The 17,598-nt window shown below is 41.7% G+C and overlaps 1 protein-coding gene across 1 annotated transcript in view; it reads right to left on the bottom strand.

Annotated features, from left to right (window-relative positions):
- The window catches only part of LOC126466081 (uncharacterized), a 309,668-nt gene that overhangs the window by 133,581 nt on the left and 158,489 nt on the right, over positions 1 to 17,598 (bottom strand). The window lies entirely within an intron of this gene.

Genomic DNA, 17,598 nt, shown 5'->3' with positions numbered 1-17,598 from the left:
TTTTCTAACGTCTGACACTTCAGCTGAGCGTTTCTGAGTGCTCTCACACTACCATTATCACTATGAGCTCTTATATTAATCGTTGTTTTCGGGATTATTTGACTGGGGTGAACGAGACATATATCAGGCACGCTAAATTTCTTCAGATTTCGGCCAACGATTAGCATTCTACTGATTACCTCCGGTGCCACTACCCGCCATTTCTATTTGTTGGCTTCTCCTTAGCATCTGATAGGTTTAACGGTTCAAACGATTCGCTGTAAATGTAGTCCAGTTTTCAAGCTTTTAATACTCTACCTTTGAGGACTGCCAGTAATAGTCGAAAGCTACGAACAAAAGTCGTTAAACGTTAGTTGAACTGCTATTTACCTCTGCAGCTGTTCAAGCGCTTTTAAGTTTCTGGCTGATTGCTGGCTAAGGATCAATATGCTGATTGCCGGGCTACAGAAGAGGGACGGCAATAAACGTCCAACGTCGTCTGTTACATAAACGACAGCTCTGACAGAATGCGCGATTCCTAAGCTCGCAATCGAATAGATATGACGGAACAGAGTACACGCAGTTAGAAAAGGAGAAATTAAAAGGAATAGAAAGACTGTGTTGAATGACAAGTACACTGTTTTTTCTTTCTATTGATTTTTGTTTATTTCACATTAGTTTTCGGCTTATTGGGCCATCTTCAGAAAACAACTGACTAGTGTCTGAACAGTCTCTCTGCAAACTTCAAGACTTCACAAAATTTAGCATTACAATCACTTGACCTGTAAAATTATGCAGTTTAATTATTTACTGTTCTTAATATTGTCTGTTATGTTAAGTGTAAGTACTACGTTAAGAAACAAGGCTGATGCACAACGTTCCATGCAAGTGCATTCTATCTTTGTTTATAATGTTTGGTTACTTAAGAACTACGTTTCAGACACTAGACAGTTGTTTCCTGAGGGTGGCCCAATGTGCCAAAATCTAGTTTGAAATAAACAAAAAACCAGTAGAACGAAAACAGCGTACTTGTTACTCAATCTCAAATATGGATATTTTCTACCAAGAAGTAATGGAAGAATCCACAAATAAGACTCTAGGTTTCTAATAAAACATCATGATATTACTAATGAGAAATTAAATGTAAATACTTTGCTAAAAGGACTGAAGCACCAGTTAGAATTTTAAAGCCTGCTAATACTGAAGACATAAAGGACTACTGATAGAAGTTGGAAAGGACACATCATACATAATTGCAGGGAATAAACTTTGAGAACAACACCACACAGCTCGTTTGAATGATTTGCGTAGAGTAGAAACTGCTTGTTTGTAAAAGGGGTACAAGGTAAGGACAGATCCTCATCAGGTTAATAAAAAACGTGAAACTATTCTTAAATTTTAGCTTCTAATGTATCTAAAATAGAAAGTTTTTGTGTTTTAGTTACTTCCCAACACCTGAGTCTTTAAACAAGCGAACTAGTATGTAAAAACAGCTTCAAAAACTTTTCATGACTCTCAGTGTTTATGACGCCATATCTCCTGAACTATGAGCCGTACAAAAATATAATCTTTCTGACACATTCAGTAGTATATGTGAACACTGTCTTCAAACGTGTTACGAATAGACTTAGTAGGTAAGAAGCAATAAATTAAAACTGCATGCGTGAGGCTGAAGTTTTATTGCACGGACGACTAAAATTTAATGTAGGAGAGAAATGAACATTTTTCCTTTCATCAGTTTGTCGGGGATATCATTGACAGAAGATTTCAGAAAGATTTGGAATAATGTGAAAAGTTTGTAGGAATTCGCTATATGTTCTACTTTTCGAGTACTGAATTAGTACAGCCTGGGCAATGTGCACCTTGCGAGTTAACGCTGCCTCAAGATAGACACACAATTTTTGATGTAATATTTAACTAATTATGTTGAACTTTTAGAGTAAAACGTACCTCGTAGTGAGTAGATTATGATAACGGTGTAAATTTTTAAGTTTTGTCAACGATTGTACAGAATACGGTAAATCCATTTTTTTTCTTTTGCCGCTGGAAGTCGTTCGTTAGGCAGCCTTTACAGTAACAAGATGACCTCATGACCATGTTATCTGTTTAGTAACGTTAATTACCACTTTCGTTTTATGACAGTGAGATGTGGACCTTCAATGCGAGAACGGTTCAGAAACTGACAGTCACCATTTAATGAAGGGGTGCATGATGAAAATTACTAGCAAAATAAATGAGTGGATCGGGGAACTGTGTGCTGTGGAAGACGTAGTTATGGCAAATCAAAATGAAGTGAGAATATGTGGGACATATGATCAGATGAATGAGTGGTAGATGGACCAAGGAAGTTGTTTGATAGGTTCTAAGCAGAAAAGGTCCAGAAGACAAATATATAGAGGAGTCGGTGACATTAAAAAACTTGCAGGACCTACTCCGACTCGTATTGCTTAAAGCCTTAACACATGCAAAAGTTTAGAGGGATTCTTTATTCAGCAGTGGATATCAAAAATGTATGATGTGTGTAGTTATCTGCAGTTCATAGAATATGGGTGAAACAGCATGCGTATCTGCAAATGTTTATAATTGTGGGCCTACTACTCGTATTCGTGTAGGGAAACCCTCGGTGATAAGCAACATTACTCCACAAGAAGAAGACAGCAAGCTCTCCTTTGGTTACAGAAAAGAATGCAAAAGAATCAGTCTCTTCCTAAATACTACGTCGAAATCCCACCAACCAGCCTTTTTTATACAGGGATAAAGTGCGGCCCTTGTGAGTACGTGGTCACACGTATTAGCGTGCCGAGGTCTCTTTGTACAGCTGAAAAATGAACGATTACTAAACGGCAGAGGCGGATTAGTTTCTTGCACGCAAAAGTGTCACGAAAACCCAGGGAGCAGTAAAATCGCTTTCTGTGTCAGAAACATTTATCACGAGCACCTGCTCGTGGAACCCTAGAAAGTGACCTAGGAAGGCAAGAACATGCAGAGCGCTACAGCAACATTACCGCAAAGACAATGAATGCAAAAATAACGCAAACCGAACGAGATCCGTTTGTTTGGAAATAGGTACAACAGTAAACAGTTTCGCGCTCGGAATTTCAGCATGATTCTGAATCAACCCAACGCCTTCAGACTTCATTCTGATGAGGTGTGTAGCCTTGATGCTTATGTAAGGAGTGCGCCTTGTGCTAAAACGTCAGGTATGAGTCAGAGGTGGCGTTACAGAAACCCTGAAGTTTTGTGGTTACCTTATGTCCATTACAGTACTGCTCAAGACTGTTTAAGATAAAGTTGACTCAAGAAACTACTTCTGAAGGACTTCTGTAAAGTGTCGAAAGGTCAGCTTCTTACATTATTCTCATCTTGAAATGGTTATATTTTGCCACTTTTGATATGTTTGAGGTACGGTAGTTTGTTTCGCAAGGTATCTGTCTCTTCATTTTAAGTTATTGTGCTATATCGATGAGTTCTATTTACAATTTTCATAAACGGAAGTCAGACGAAATAATTATAGTGATACTGTCGCATAAAAGTTAACAGTTCTCTTACTAACCTTTTATAATTAAGATATACTGTGAAAAAAATATTTCCGAATAAAAATTTCATTTTATAAAATTAATTTTCCTACTTTTAAATTATTGTAATGGTTGCACAGAAGAAACTGAAATACGACGTAGGTCACTGTTTGTTATCCTCCAAACATCTCTGTATTGTATTAGATTTCAATGTAAAACATCTTTATTTGTATTTTGCGTCTCGAGCTGTGGCGGAAGATGCTGTTTATAACCCAGAAGTTGTTCACTGGGTAGCATGGAAGACATTTGTGGTATGTCTGGTAGTGTGTAAAGTAATGACTGCGTAACAAGTGTGGAAATATTTGTATCAAATGCTATACGTTCCAAAAATTGAGATTAATTGTAAGAATTGCTAAAACTGGATCTTGGACTGAATTAAAAAATCATCAGTTCCACATGATATGTACGAAATAATCATTCAGGACTCTTTCCAAATAATGGAATGAGAGCGATTAACACTAGTCGAGAACACCGATCAATAAAAATAACCACAAACAATATTTCGCTTCCAGCTCTAGAATAATTACAAAAACGTTGCAACAAACTTTTCCTTTTGTAATTTCATTTTCGTGCTTGAATAAATGAAGGGCCGTTGCATACTGCAATCACTCTTCCGTATTGCGAGCTGTCCTTTTCATTTCTTGATAATTTGGATGCTTTGCAACATCCAATAGATCTGTAACACTTTCTTTCTTGGTCTTCGCTTGCTTCTCTTTTCTGAAAATTTTCCTTACAGTGTATTCGTTAAACATTGTGTCCAAATAAAAGTTCAGAAACCTTTTCTTTCCTTTTGGTTATTATTAGGTTTCTCAGGTCATTGAATCCTTTCAAAATATCTTCATTAAATTTCCTTTCAGCCCTTCAGATTTTCGTTTATCCATCACCTTTAAGCTGTATCTGCCGTTCTTTTAGAGTGTCCAGGATTCACAGCTATAAAGAAGCCCAATAGAGTTGACCCTCTTGACAAATTATTTTTCTTTTCTCTACTAAACAAACTGTTAAATAAATTCCTTCTTTTACTGAGAGCACATTTTGCTGCTGTAATTCTTTTTCTGATTTCCGTGCTACATTTATCAACATTTTCTGATTTATTTTTTCAATTTTGACATCAAGTGCTCTTGCTTATGATTTTCTTACTATCAGAATCTAGGTTTTGCCAGTATTAATTTTAATTTCAAACTTTTTCATAATTGTTGCAAATTCATAAGGCATACTCTGTTTTTCATTATCAGCTACTAAGCTAATTTCATCTGCACATATTAGTCATTGAAGGGCAATTTCTTTAACGTTAACTCCAGATATTTACCCTTTAAAAGTATTAACGTTTGCGTGGAAAAGGCTAAACAAATTTGCTAATAATGAGTGCCCTTGTCTCACTCCTTTTCTAATTTAGACTTTGCTCTACTACCTTATTAGTAAAACAAAAAAATTGCCTAGCAAATTGACATCTAGTATGTTTGAAACGTTAGATGGAGAACGGAGCTATGTAAAAGTAAGTAGTGGTTGTTTTATTGTGATTTACCGTCAAATCAGTACAAATACGTCTTTAGCCTGACGAACGCCGCTTCAAAACGATCGAAATATTGGTTGTTCTAGCGCTGTAGTATTTTTAGTATTGTATAAAACGAGATTATAATGAGGGCATAATCAAATTGCTCCTGTTTTGTCTCGTCTTCGGTTGTGGTTTGTAACACATCCCATGTCGATGCATAGGCAGTACGGGAAAACGTATCTGATTGGTGGAAGGATGTTCCATGTGACACGATCGACAATAAGATATAAAAAGTTAATTCAGTATTGCTTGGATATTTTGTGTACAGCCCGTTAGATATTTTTGCAGTCCTATTACTGGGACTTGAATAATCAACGAAAGGATAACGTTCTACGAGTCGGAGCGTGGAATGTCAGAATCTTGAACGTGGTAGGGAAACTAGAAAATCTGAAAAGGGAAATGCAAAGATTCAATCTAGATATAGTAGGGGTCAGTGAAGTGAAGTGGAAGGAAGACAAGGATTTCTGGTCAGATGAGTATCGGGTAATATCAACAACAGCAGAAAATGGTATAACAGGTGTAGGATTCGTTATGAATAGGAAGATAGGGCAGGGGGTGTGTTACTGTGAACAGTTCAGTGACCGGGTTGTTCTAATCAGAATCGACAGCAGACCAACACCGACAACGATAGTTCAGGTATACATGCCGACTTCGCAAGCTGAAGATGAACAGATAGAGAAAGTGTATGAGGATATTGAAAGGGTAATGCAGTATGTAAAGGTGGACGGAAATCTAATAGTCATGGGCGGCTGGAATGCAGTTGTAGGGGAAGGAGTAGAAGGAAAGGTTACAGGAGAATATGGGCTTGGGACAAGGAATGAAAGAGGAGAAAGACTAATTGAGTTCTGTAACAAGTTTCAGCTAGTAATAGCGAATACCCTGTTCAAGAATCACAAGAGGAGACGGGAAGATTTCAATTAGATTACATCATGGTCAGACAGAGATTCCGAAATCAGATACTGGATTGTAAGGCGTACCCAGGAGCAGATATAGATCACAGTATAGTAGTGATGAAGGGTAGGCTCAAGTTCAAGACATTAGTCAGGAAGAATCAAGAAGTGGGATACGGAAGTACTAAGGAATGACGAGATACGTTTGAAGTTCTCTAACGCTATAGACACAGCAATAAGGAATCGCACAGTAGGCAGTACAGTTGAAGACGAATGGACATTTCTAAAAAGGGTCATCACAGAAGTTGGGAAGGAAAACATAGGTACAAAGAAGGTAGCTGCGAAGAAACCATGGGTAACAGAAGAAATACTTCAGTTGATTGATGAAAGGAGGAAGTACAAACATGTTCCGGGAAAATCAGGAATACAGAAATACAAGTCGCTGAGGAATGAAATAAATAGGAAGTGCAGGGAAGCTAAGACGAAATGGCTACAGGAAAAATGAGAAGACATCGAAAAAGATATGATTGTCGGAAGGACAGACTCAGCATACAGGAAAGTCAAAACAACCTTTGGTGACATTAAAAGCAACGGTGGTAACATTAAGAGTGCAACGGGAATTCCACTGTTAAATGCAGAGGAGAGAGCAGATAGGTGGAAAGAATACATTGAAAGCCTCTATGAGGGTGAAGATTTGTCTGATGTGATAGAAGAAGAGACAGGAGTCGATTTAGAAGAGATAGGGGATACAGTATTAGAATCGGAATTTAAAAGAGCTTTGGAGGACTTACGGTCAAATAAGGCACACGGGATAGATAACATTCCATCAGAATTTCTAAAATCATTGGGGGAAGTGGCAACAAAACGACTATTCACGTTGGTGTGTAGAATATATGAGTCTGGCGATATACCCTCTGACTTTCGGAAAAGCATCCTCCACACAATTACGAAGACGGCAAGAGCTGACAAGTGCGAGAATTATCGCACAATCAGCTCAACAGCTCATGCATCGAAGCTGCTTACAAGAATAATATACAGAAGAATGGAAAAGAAAATTGAGAATGCGCTAGGTGACGATCAGTTTGGCTTTAGGAAAAGTAAAGGGACGAGAGAGGCAATTCTGACGTTACGGATAATAATGGAAGCAAGGCTAAAGAAAAATCAAGACACTTTCATGGGATTTGTCGACCTGGAAGAAGCGTTCGACAATATAAAATGATGCAAGCTGTTCGAGATTCTGAAAAAAGTAGGGGTAAGCTATAGGGAGAGACGGGTCATATACAATATGTACAACAACCAAGAGGGAATAATAAGAGTGGACAATCAAGAACGAAGTGCTCGTATTAAGAAGGGTGTAAGACAAGGCTGTAGCATTTCGCCCCTACTCTTCAATCTGTACATCGAGGAAGCAATGACGGAAATAAAAGAAAGGTTCAGGAGTGGAATTAAAATACAAGGTGAAAGGATATCAATGATACGATTCGCTGATCACATTGCTATCCTGAGTGAAAGTGAAGAAGAATTAAATGATATGCTGAACGGAATGAACAGTCTAATGAGTACACAGTATGGTTTGAGAGTAAATCGGAGAAAGACGAAGGTAATGAGAAGTAGTAGAAATGAGAACAGCGAGAAACTTAACATCAGGATTGATGGTCACGTAGTCAATGAAGTTAAGGAATTCTGCTACCTAGGCAGTAAAATAACCAATGACGGACGGAACAAGGAGGACATCAAAAGCAGACTCGCTATGGCAAAAAAGGCATTTCTGGCCAAGAGAAGTCTACTAATATCAAATACCGGCCTTAATTTGAGGAAGAAATTTCTGAGGATGTACGTGTGGAGTATGGTAGTGAAACATAGACTGTGGGAAAACCGGAACAGAAGAGAATCGAAGCATTTGAGATGTGGTGCTATAGACGAATGTTGAAAATTAGGTGGACTGGTAAGGTAAGGAATGAGGAGGTTCTACGCAGAATCGGAGAGGAAAGGAATATGTGGAAAACACTGATAAGGAGAAGGGACAGGATGATAGGACATCTGCTAAGACATGAGGGAATGATTTCCATGGTACTAGAGGGAGCTGTAGAGGGCAAAAACTGTACAGGAAGACAGAGATTAGAATACGTCAAGCAAATAATTGAGGACGTAGGTTGCAAGTGCTACTCTGAGGTGAAGAGGTTAGCACAGGAAAGGAATTCGTGGCAGGCCGCATCAAATCAGTCAGTAGACTGATGACCAAAAAACAATTACTGGGACGTGTGTGTGTGTGTGTGTGTGTGTGTGTGTGTGTGTGTGTGTGCAAGCATTTTGACCTCTGCGAACAGGCAGTCGCAAGTCTGGAAAACACCGAGGTTCAACGATTAGTGCAGTAATTAGCAGGTGACCTCATCATAAACAAATGTAAAATATTGCCCGTAAAGAGGTGTATAGACTTGTTTTCATTTGGTTGCCCAGTCACTGTAATCAGTCACATCTATTAAATGTGTGAGGAGCAATTTTACGTGGAAATACCTTACAAAACTAATCGTAGGGACGGCAGATGCCACATTGTAGTTCAGTGGAAGAATAATCAAGAAAGTATAATCCATCCACTGAAGAAGCAGGCCACAACATCAGCATTCGGCTGTTGTTTTAGTGCTGATCCGCAGTCTTGGACACTTATGAGGTAGGACTTATAGAGTAGCTAGAGAAGATCCAAAGAAAGTGTGTTTGATCACGGATCGCTTTAGTGAGAGTGAAAGCGTTACGGAGACGCTCACACACCTCTAACGGCAGACATTACTAGAGGAAAAATGTTGAAGCTATTGGAGCTCATATGGAGGCTTACCAGCAGTCGTTCTTCCCGTGCTCACTACCCATGACTGGAAAGGGAAGGGGGAGAAATAATTTTCGTCATACACGGTAGAGTGATCGGGGATTATAAGGGTTGGAGAAAACGAAACAGCCCGAAAAACATTCCATGTATCTTAAGATGGGGAAGCCAACTTACATCTTCCGCATCCAGAGCGGATGATGTAAGATCGGTTGCCTATCTGACAGTGCATGAAAAATTTCTGGGTTAGCCTTATTTTGAGCACCCTGTAGATTCACACGGGGTTTATAACAATACGCAAATACTAAAAACAAAACACATTACAATGACTAATATGTTGTAGGAAAACCGTTCGGATTCAGCACAGCCCCAGTCGTCGCCGAATGGATAAATCATCTCCTGTGTGCTTTTAAATGGAATCCTACTTCATTCTACATTTCAGGAAGCGATGATGGAGGCTGAGCCGGCCGCAGTGGTTGAGCGGTTCTAGGCGCTTCAGTCTGGAACCCCGCGACCGCTACGGTCGCAGGTTCGAATCTTGCCTCGGGCATGAATGTGTGTGATGTCCTTAGGTTGGTTAGGTTTAAGTAGTTCTAAGTTCTAGGGGACTGATGACCTCAGATTTTAAGTCTCATATTGCTCAGAGCCATTTGAACCAGTTTGATGGAGGCTTTTAGCTTCCGCACTCCATTCATCCCAAAGCAGACCATAAAGTCACCCTAATATTGAGATCTGATCACTGTGGTGGCCAGGAGAGATGTGACAATTCACCCCCTTCCACACGAAACCAGCCCTGAAGTTGTGAGAGGTATAAAAAGGGGCCTCGTCATCTTGAAACACAGCATCACTTTTGGGGAACAAACATTGTATGATGGGGTGCACCTGATCAAGCAAAACTGTCGCAATGTTTGACAGCAATGCAACCTTACAGAGTAACGTTGGTAACATGGAATACCGCGATATGACTGCCCAAATCATCACCGAACCCCCGCCATGTTTAACTCTTGGTACGTAAACTGGGTCAGAATTTGGAAACAATGTTAAACAAGCCTCATCTGATCAGACAATGTTCTTCCATTGCTCCATGGTCCACGTTTTATGACTTCGGTACCACGTTTTCCTTTTATGGACGTTTGCACCACTGATAAGGGGTTCTGGAATCCCAGCTCGTCAGGCACTTCACTGGAGCTGACTTCGTGTTGTTTTGGTGCTGACAGGGTTCGCGAGCGGACATTCGGCTCTGTGGTGACTTTTGCTGTTGTCGTCCTCTAATTTTCCATCGAAGTCCTCTTTGACGACTGTCTGTCACCATCACCCAACAAGCAATTTCGTCCTCGTTGTGACTTAGTGGATGATATTTTTTCACTTCTCGTGTATGGGGAATAAATCACCATTCACAAAGGTAAAAAGGAAGAAGGGAAATGAGTGGTACGTGAAGAGACTCCTTCCACAGACGGTGAGGTAGATTGTCAAGTGTGGATGTATATCATGAATGCTACGAGCACTTCACATAGACCCAGCATGAGACTGGAACTGGTAACAATAAACTGATGAATGTAACGGAAGGATGTGTTGCCAAAGCGACGTACGACCAAGAAACTTAAATTTTAATTAATTGAAATTTAAAATACTCTGCTTAATATACAGCTTTGAAACCTGGTTTTTGCCTCTACATTTATGTTCTAAATACGGACGTAATAAGGATAAAGATCCGAGTTCTTAGGACCTGGCAGAAAAACGTCTATAGGTCTTGTAGTAAAACTGAACGCTAGCTACGTCATCTGAATAATTGTTTAACTTGCTGATTTTCAGAAAAAAACAGACATTTATGTTTTCCTGAAAATACCGGGAAGAAGGTGTAAAATAGTGAATTAATCGTTATTTCCTAGGAACAGAATTCACTTGCATCGAAAGGAAAACACCTTGTCATAAAATGGCCTAGCCCTAATTTATTTAAAGGCTGTTTCAAAAAAATGGTTCAAATGTCTCTGAGCACTATGGGACTTAACTTGTGAGGTTATTAGTCCCATAGAACTTAGAACTACTTAAACCTAACTAACCTAAGGACATCACACACATCCATGCCCGAGGCAGGATTCAAGTCTGCTACCGTAGCGGTCGCGCGGTTCCAGACTGTAGCGCCTAGAACCGCTCGGCCACCCCGGCCGGCAAAGGCTGTTTCACATTACCCAGGATGCTACAGAAGGTTGCATAATGTACTATTATAAACACAGCGAGATGCCATTTCAAACTGAAGACACTGATTGTCATTCCCTCTCTTCCTTATACACTCCTGGAAATTGAAATAAGAACACCGTGAATTCGTTGTCCCAGGAAGGGGAAACTTTATTGACACATTCCTGGAGTCAGATACATCACATGATCACACTGACAGAACCACAGGCACATAGACACAGGCAACAGAGCATGCACAACGTCGGCACTAGTACAGTGTATATCCACCTTTCGCAGCAATGCAGGCTGCTATTCTCCCATGGAGACGATCGTAGAGATGCTGGATGTAGTCCTGTGGAACGGCTTGCCATGCCATTTCCACCTGGCGCCTCAGTTGGACCACCGTTCGTGCTGGACGTGCAGACCGCGTGAGACGACGCTTCATCCAGTCCCAAACATGCTCAATGGGGGCCAGATCCGGAGATCTTGCTGGCCAGGGTAGTTGACTTACACCTTCTAGAGCACGTTGGGTGGCACGGGATACATGCGGACGTGCATTGTCCTGTTGGAACAGCAAGTTCCCTTGCCGGTCTAGGAATGGTAGAACGATGGGTTCGATGACGGTTTGGATGTACCGTGCACTATTCAGTGTCCCCTCGACGATCACCAGTGGTGTACGGCCAGTGTAGGAGATCGCTCCCCACACCATGATGCCGGGTGTTGGCCCTGTGTGCCTCGGTCGTATGCAGTCCTGATTGTGGCGCTCACCGGCACGGCGCCAAACACGCATACGACCATCATTGGCACCAAGGCAGAAGCGACTCTCATCGCTGAAGACGACACGTCTCCATTCGTCCCTCCATTCACGCCTGTCGCGACACCACTGGAGGCGGGCTGCACGATGTTGGGGCGTGAGCGGAAGACGGCCTAACGGTGTGCGGGACCGTAGCTCAGCTTCATGGAGACGGTTGCGAATGGTCCTCGCCGATACCCCAGGAGCAACAGTGTCCCTAATTTGCTGGGAAGTGGCGGTGCGGTACCCTACGGCACTGCGTAGGATCCTACGGTCTTGGCGTGCATCCGTGCGTCGCTGCGGTCCGGTCCCAGGTCGACGGGCACGTGCACCTTCCGCCGACCACTGGCGACAACATCGATGTACTGTGGAGACCTCACGCCCCACGTGTTGAGCAATTCGGCGGTACGTCCACCCGGCCTCCCGCATGCCCACTATACGCCCTCGCTCAAAGTCCGTCAACTGCACATAGGGTTCACGTCCACGCTGTCGCGGCATGATACCAGTGTTAAAGACTGCGATGGAGCTCCGTATGCCACGGCAAACTGGCTGACACTGACGGCGGCGGTGCACAAATGCTGCGCAGCTAGCGCCATTCGACGGCCAACACCGCGGTTCCTGGTGTGTCCGCTGTACCGTGCGTGTGATCATTGCTTGTGCAGCCCTCTCGCAGTGTCCGGAGCAAGTATGGTGGGTCTGACACACCGGTGTCAATGTGTTCTTTTTTCCATTTCCAGGAGTGTAGTATCTGTATCAGAACAGAATTGTTAATATAACTTTTCTGTTGAGGAGTATGTTTCCAATAGTGAATTAATGACTAAATGCTTTTGTAATCTTCTTGCTAAGATGTTACTGGCTGTTAACGTCCATCTTTGTGTCCACAAACCAGCGCAGGTTGGTTAATGTCCATAACTAGCACATCCTCACTCTTAAGCTATTAAGACGAATGTGGCCTATTTATGGTATATCGGATTGATATTTTCGATATTTCTGCTTATAACGTAATGATATTACACACAAACTAAATAATCCACCCAAAACTCGAGACGTTTGGCGTCCATCGGTCAATGCAATCGATAACAATCACCACTCTTCGATATGCCAAGCACGCCGCCCAGAAAATTGTTTCTGGTGGCTGCAAGGATATGCGATAGTGTGGATAGAAACACCGGAAGGTGATATGTCACTTTGGATACGGCACTGATTTCGCGACACTGTTTTAAAGACGATAAACGCCAGATCGAAAAGGAAAAAGCAAGCAGCTTCACATAAAAAAACTTCAATAATGTTTAGACACTACACACAATATTGCCGGAGATTCAGATACGTCGGACTGGAGGTAAGCTCTTCATTTATTTAATATCTGAAATCAGCACGACGAATTAGTAAAGGAACATTGATTTACACCGGAACTTCGTGAAAATTATAGTATCAGATAAACACATACGCACACGCAGCGAGTGTGACCAGAACTATGTATGATGCAACGAGTATTCCTCGCACACCAATTCTTTAAAGAATCTAACTGCCATATTCAAAAGCGCTTCAAATGTGTGATTACTTAACAAATGAGTAAATGTGTCTAATATTTCACATTAAGCACTCAAAACCTTAATAGTTGAAGACGCAAAGCCCTAATTAATTTGGTTTTAATAATTTAGCCGGTACATTCAGTGGTTACTGTTACTTGGATATTGTGAGCAGAATTTGTTGCGAATAGAGTTAGTGGTAAAGAAGTAATAAATTAATGTCTTATGCCTGGCATTAAGTGAGAAAGAAATTTCGAAAATCTTAGAAATTATGCGTAGAGTTTGTTGAAAATCGCTAAGTGCTCTCATTCTCAAATACTGGACCAATATATTCTGATTCATTTATGCGCCTTGAGTTTTTTTACCTCAAGATATTTTCTAACTTTAATACTTGATTTATTGTGTTAAACCTTTAATGCAAGATTATACCTCTTCTTAAATAGATTTTAACTTTTTAAATTCGGTCAATAATTAAATGAAATACTTAAAAACAAATTTTTGTTTCTTCTGGAAGCCATTGTATAAGTAACCTGTAACTGGTATTGGCTGACGGATCTAGCCGTTTAGTAAGACAGAAGCTGACCGCCCGCCGAAAGTGCGGTGTAACGCGCTGCTTCCCGAGAGGGAAGGCGTGCCGGTCCCTGGCACGAATGTCGAGATCCGGTGTGTTGGCTAGCCTAGGGATGGTTTTTAAGGCGGTTTTCCATCTACCTCGGTGAATGCGGGCTGGTTCCCCTTATCGCACCTCAGTTACATTAAGTGTGCGATTGCTGCGCAAACACAGTACCGATTTTGTTTAATGTCCTCTTCTGTTTCGTAGTGCGGGCGACGACAGTTGTGGTCCCGCTCAGATTCGACCCGCAACTCCTCTCTGGAGAAGAAAATCCTCGACTCACAGTGAAGTCACAAAAACATAGCGAGGGTATATGAATACTGCGACATTGAGGAAGAGTTGCACGAGTATTTTCCGGTCGCCCAGTCGGTAAGACACGTTGCTGTTCATACGAGGAAAAGTGTTGCAACTGTAAAGAGCATGAAAACGATTTGCAACACTCCTCCCGGCGGATCTGCTTGTATTCTGCGTAAGAAAATAATCAATGTTTGCAAAAGAATCGTTGCCTGCATATGACGAAATCAGAAGGCAGACTACGCCGTCAACACGATCGCAGGTATTAAAGGGCATGTAACTGTCTTCATTATTTCGTTCATAGCCGACGAAATCATCTGATGGTATATGATAACAGAAGTAAAAGCATTCCAGTAGAAACGGGTCAAAAATGGTTCAAATGGCTCTGAGCACTATGCGACTCAACTTCTGAGGTCATCAGTCGTCTAGAACTTAAAACTAATTAAACCTAACTAACGTAAGGACATCATACACATCCATGCCCGAAGTAGGATTAGAACCTGCGACCGGAGCGGTCGCTCGGTTCAAAAACGGGTCAGCAGAGGACCGCAGCGAGAGGTAACTCAGAGTGTGTGGTTACAACCCACTACTGACTTTTGTACTAAGTACTGCCCTGATTAGTAGAAATGTATCTGAAAATTTGTAGTGTATGAATAGAAAGAGATATGACAGAAGTTTCCCCAGCAAATTCTCCACTTACAGGAAAGTGTTTACTACGGAAATTTCCTGGTGAACTCAATGAATCGGATTTCGTGACACCAAGATGTGTGGACTCGCTAAGAACCTAGATATTGAGCTATAAAATTTTTGTGTTTTTTTTTGGTTTTATTTAGTATTGTTTTACGTGTATTTCGTCATTTATATATTGTGTAAAGTCTTTGTATAAGAATGTAGAATGATGATGTAAAACAAAAAAACACGCTCCGAACAGGTCTTGAAGGCCCAACGATACCGACCGGCCGCCGTGTCATCCTGAGCCCTTAGGTGACACGGGATGCGGAATCGGAGGGGCATGCGGTCAGCACACTGCTGTCTCGGCCGTTGCCAGTTTTTGTGAATGGTGCCGCTACAACCCAATCAAGTAGCTTCTCAATTGGACTGACAATGGCTGAGTGCAAGCAGCTATCCAACAGCATTCGGCAGACCTGGACGCTGACCCATCCAAGTGCTAGACAAGGCCGACAGCGGTTAACGTCGGTGATCTGACTGAAACCTGTGGCACCACTGCGACAAGGTCGATGGTAAAATGACCATGTAAACCATACAAATAATAATAATATGTCAAATGTAAATTTTTGTGTACAGCCCCTACCAAATTCGGCTCAAATTTCGCCCATGACCTATTTTAACAGAAAACATAATACTGCTATAGCAGGCCAAATGTTATAACTTACTGCATATTCGTAGCACTAAAAGTGGTGTTCCGCGTGTCGCTTTATAATTTGCATGCGGTATTTTACCCGGCTCGCCAGTGAGTTACGAAATCTTTCAAAATGTCCTTGACTGTCTCCTAAATATTGACAAGACCGTATTACCTGATGCTCCAGTTCTTTGACCGTATGAAGGAGAGCATTGTACACGTCACTTCTGAGCTGCTCTAAACGGTAGAACCCGTACGATCGAAGTCACGTGATCTCAGGGACCAAGGAATAGGCCGTTCTCCACCTATTAATCTTGGACCATACTGGGCCGTTACACAGCGTATGCTTGTACCACATTCCCCAAAAATCGTTCAAATGGCTCTGAGTACTATGGGACTACATCTGAAGTCATCAGTCCCCTAGACTTAGAACTACTTAAACCTAACTAACCTAAGGGCATCACACACATCCATGCCCGAGGCAGGATTCGAACCTGCGACCGTAGCGATCGCGCGGTTCCAGACTGAAGCGCCTAGAGCCGCTTGGCCACTGCGGCCGGCTCACATTCCCCAATCATGGGCCATGAGTATAATATGAGCTCATTTAGATGGGTCAGAGTCAAGGTGATGCCGTACTCAGGGAATGAGTGTAGAGCGGAAAATGCAAGAATTTCTCATCGTCACTCTTGGCAGGATTGTTATGGAGGTGTTTTGCTATTTCTTTCCTCCGACATATTATAAAGTGCCAGGTGTGTATTACCCGACCACGATATTTTACACTTGGCCTCGCGTGACCGTTATCAGAAACACCCGGTGACGTTACACTAAACAAATTCAGTGGTGCCTAAGGAAAGTGCATAGCATTGTGAATGTTTTCAAGACAGTTGTGTGTATACTATCAAGTGGATCAGCCTGTCCTCCTGAAATATCACGATACAAAAGCTGACCGAAGCGCCCTCACTCGCTGGTGCAATGATATTGTGGTCGACCAATATCTGTGTCGTAGGGGTAACTATCGTTGAGTGCTTCTACACTGTAGTGTCGGGTTTGTGTTGTTGTGGATGAAGGGCGAGGAGAGGGAATCCGGCGCCAGCTCATAGGCATCTCTTCTCGAAAAGCACCAACGGGCCGCCGAACTTAACATCCTCATGCGACGGAGGGATCACTACCAAAAGTGTCACGTGACCTTCCTTCATGAAACGCTGCGGTGAGGACAGGAATTTAGCCCAAGGCTTTGGCTAAAGATTGGTGATCAGAAACTTCACGCCATCACCCTGCGTGTCACAGTTCGAATCGGCTTACCTACTAGTCGAACGCCACCGCTTAGTCGTACGTCAGCGACCTCGGGTATGGAAGCAGGTTATGACACGGGAACTTACGATACAAATATATTCGTATTAACTAGGAAGATATCACAATATCACACATTTATTAACGCTCCTATTTGTTTTTGCTTATCAAAGTGATCATACGTTATTCAGTCAGTTACATGCATGACTTTGGGCTACTCTCGGCGGCTGTGGCAGAAGAAATTCAGTAAAAAATATGGTGGTGGCATATCTTTAAGATATTAGGCTATAAAATAAAAATTCTGCAAGTATTACTCGTACTTTGCCAGAAAAAAACTAAGATAGACAAAATAATTTTCGTGGCGAAAAAATTCACCAGCGTGAATTCTAGTTTTGGAAAAAAAATTTGATTTCTTGAAAGTAAAAAGGGTAATTAAGACGTTTATTAGTAATTTGAAGAAAATTTTTTGCCCGAAATTTCATAGCCAAACGAAGGGTGGAAAATAGGCAAACGAAAAATCAAATTGACCAGCGCGAGGTATATTTCGCAAATAAATAAATTAGTAAAATATAGAAATTAACTGCGTGAAAGTGATCACCACAATTAGAAACACTTAATTAGTGATTTGAGGGAAAACTGAAATGTTTCACGAACGGGTGCTGCTAGGCACGTGAATCAAGTGTTGAATCATCTCTTCCTGGCCTAACTATTCTGCGCATAAGAAGTTACATTA

Source organism: Schistocerca serialis, chromosome 1 (assembly GCF_023864345.2).
Source record: "Schistocerca serialis cubense isolate TAMUIC-IGC-003099 chromosome 1, iqSchSeri2.2, whole genome shotgun sequence".
NCBI classification, from domain to species: domain Eukaryota; kingdom Metazoa; phylum Arthropoda; class Insecta; order Orthoptera; family Acrididae; genus Schistocerca; species Schistocerca serialis.
The sequence above is the reverse complement of the archived record's forward strand: the minus strand, read 5'-3'. Positions and strand labels throughout refer to the sequence as shown.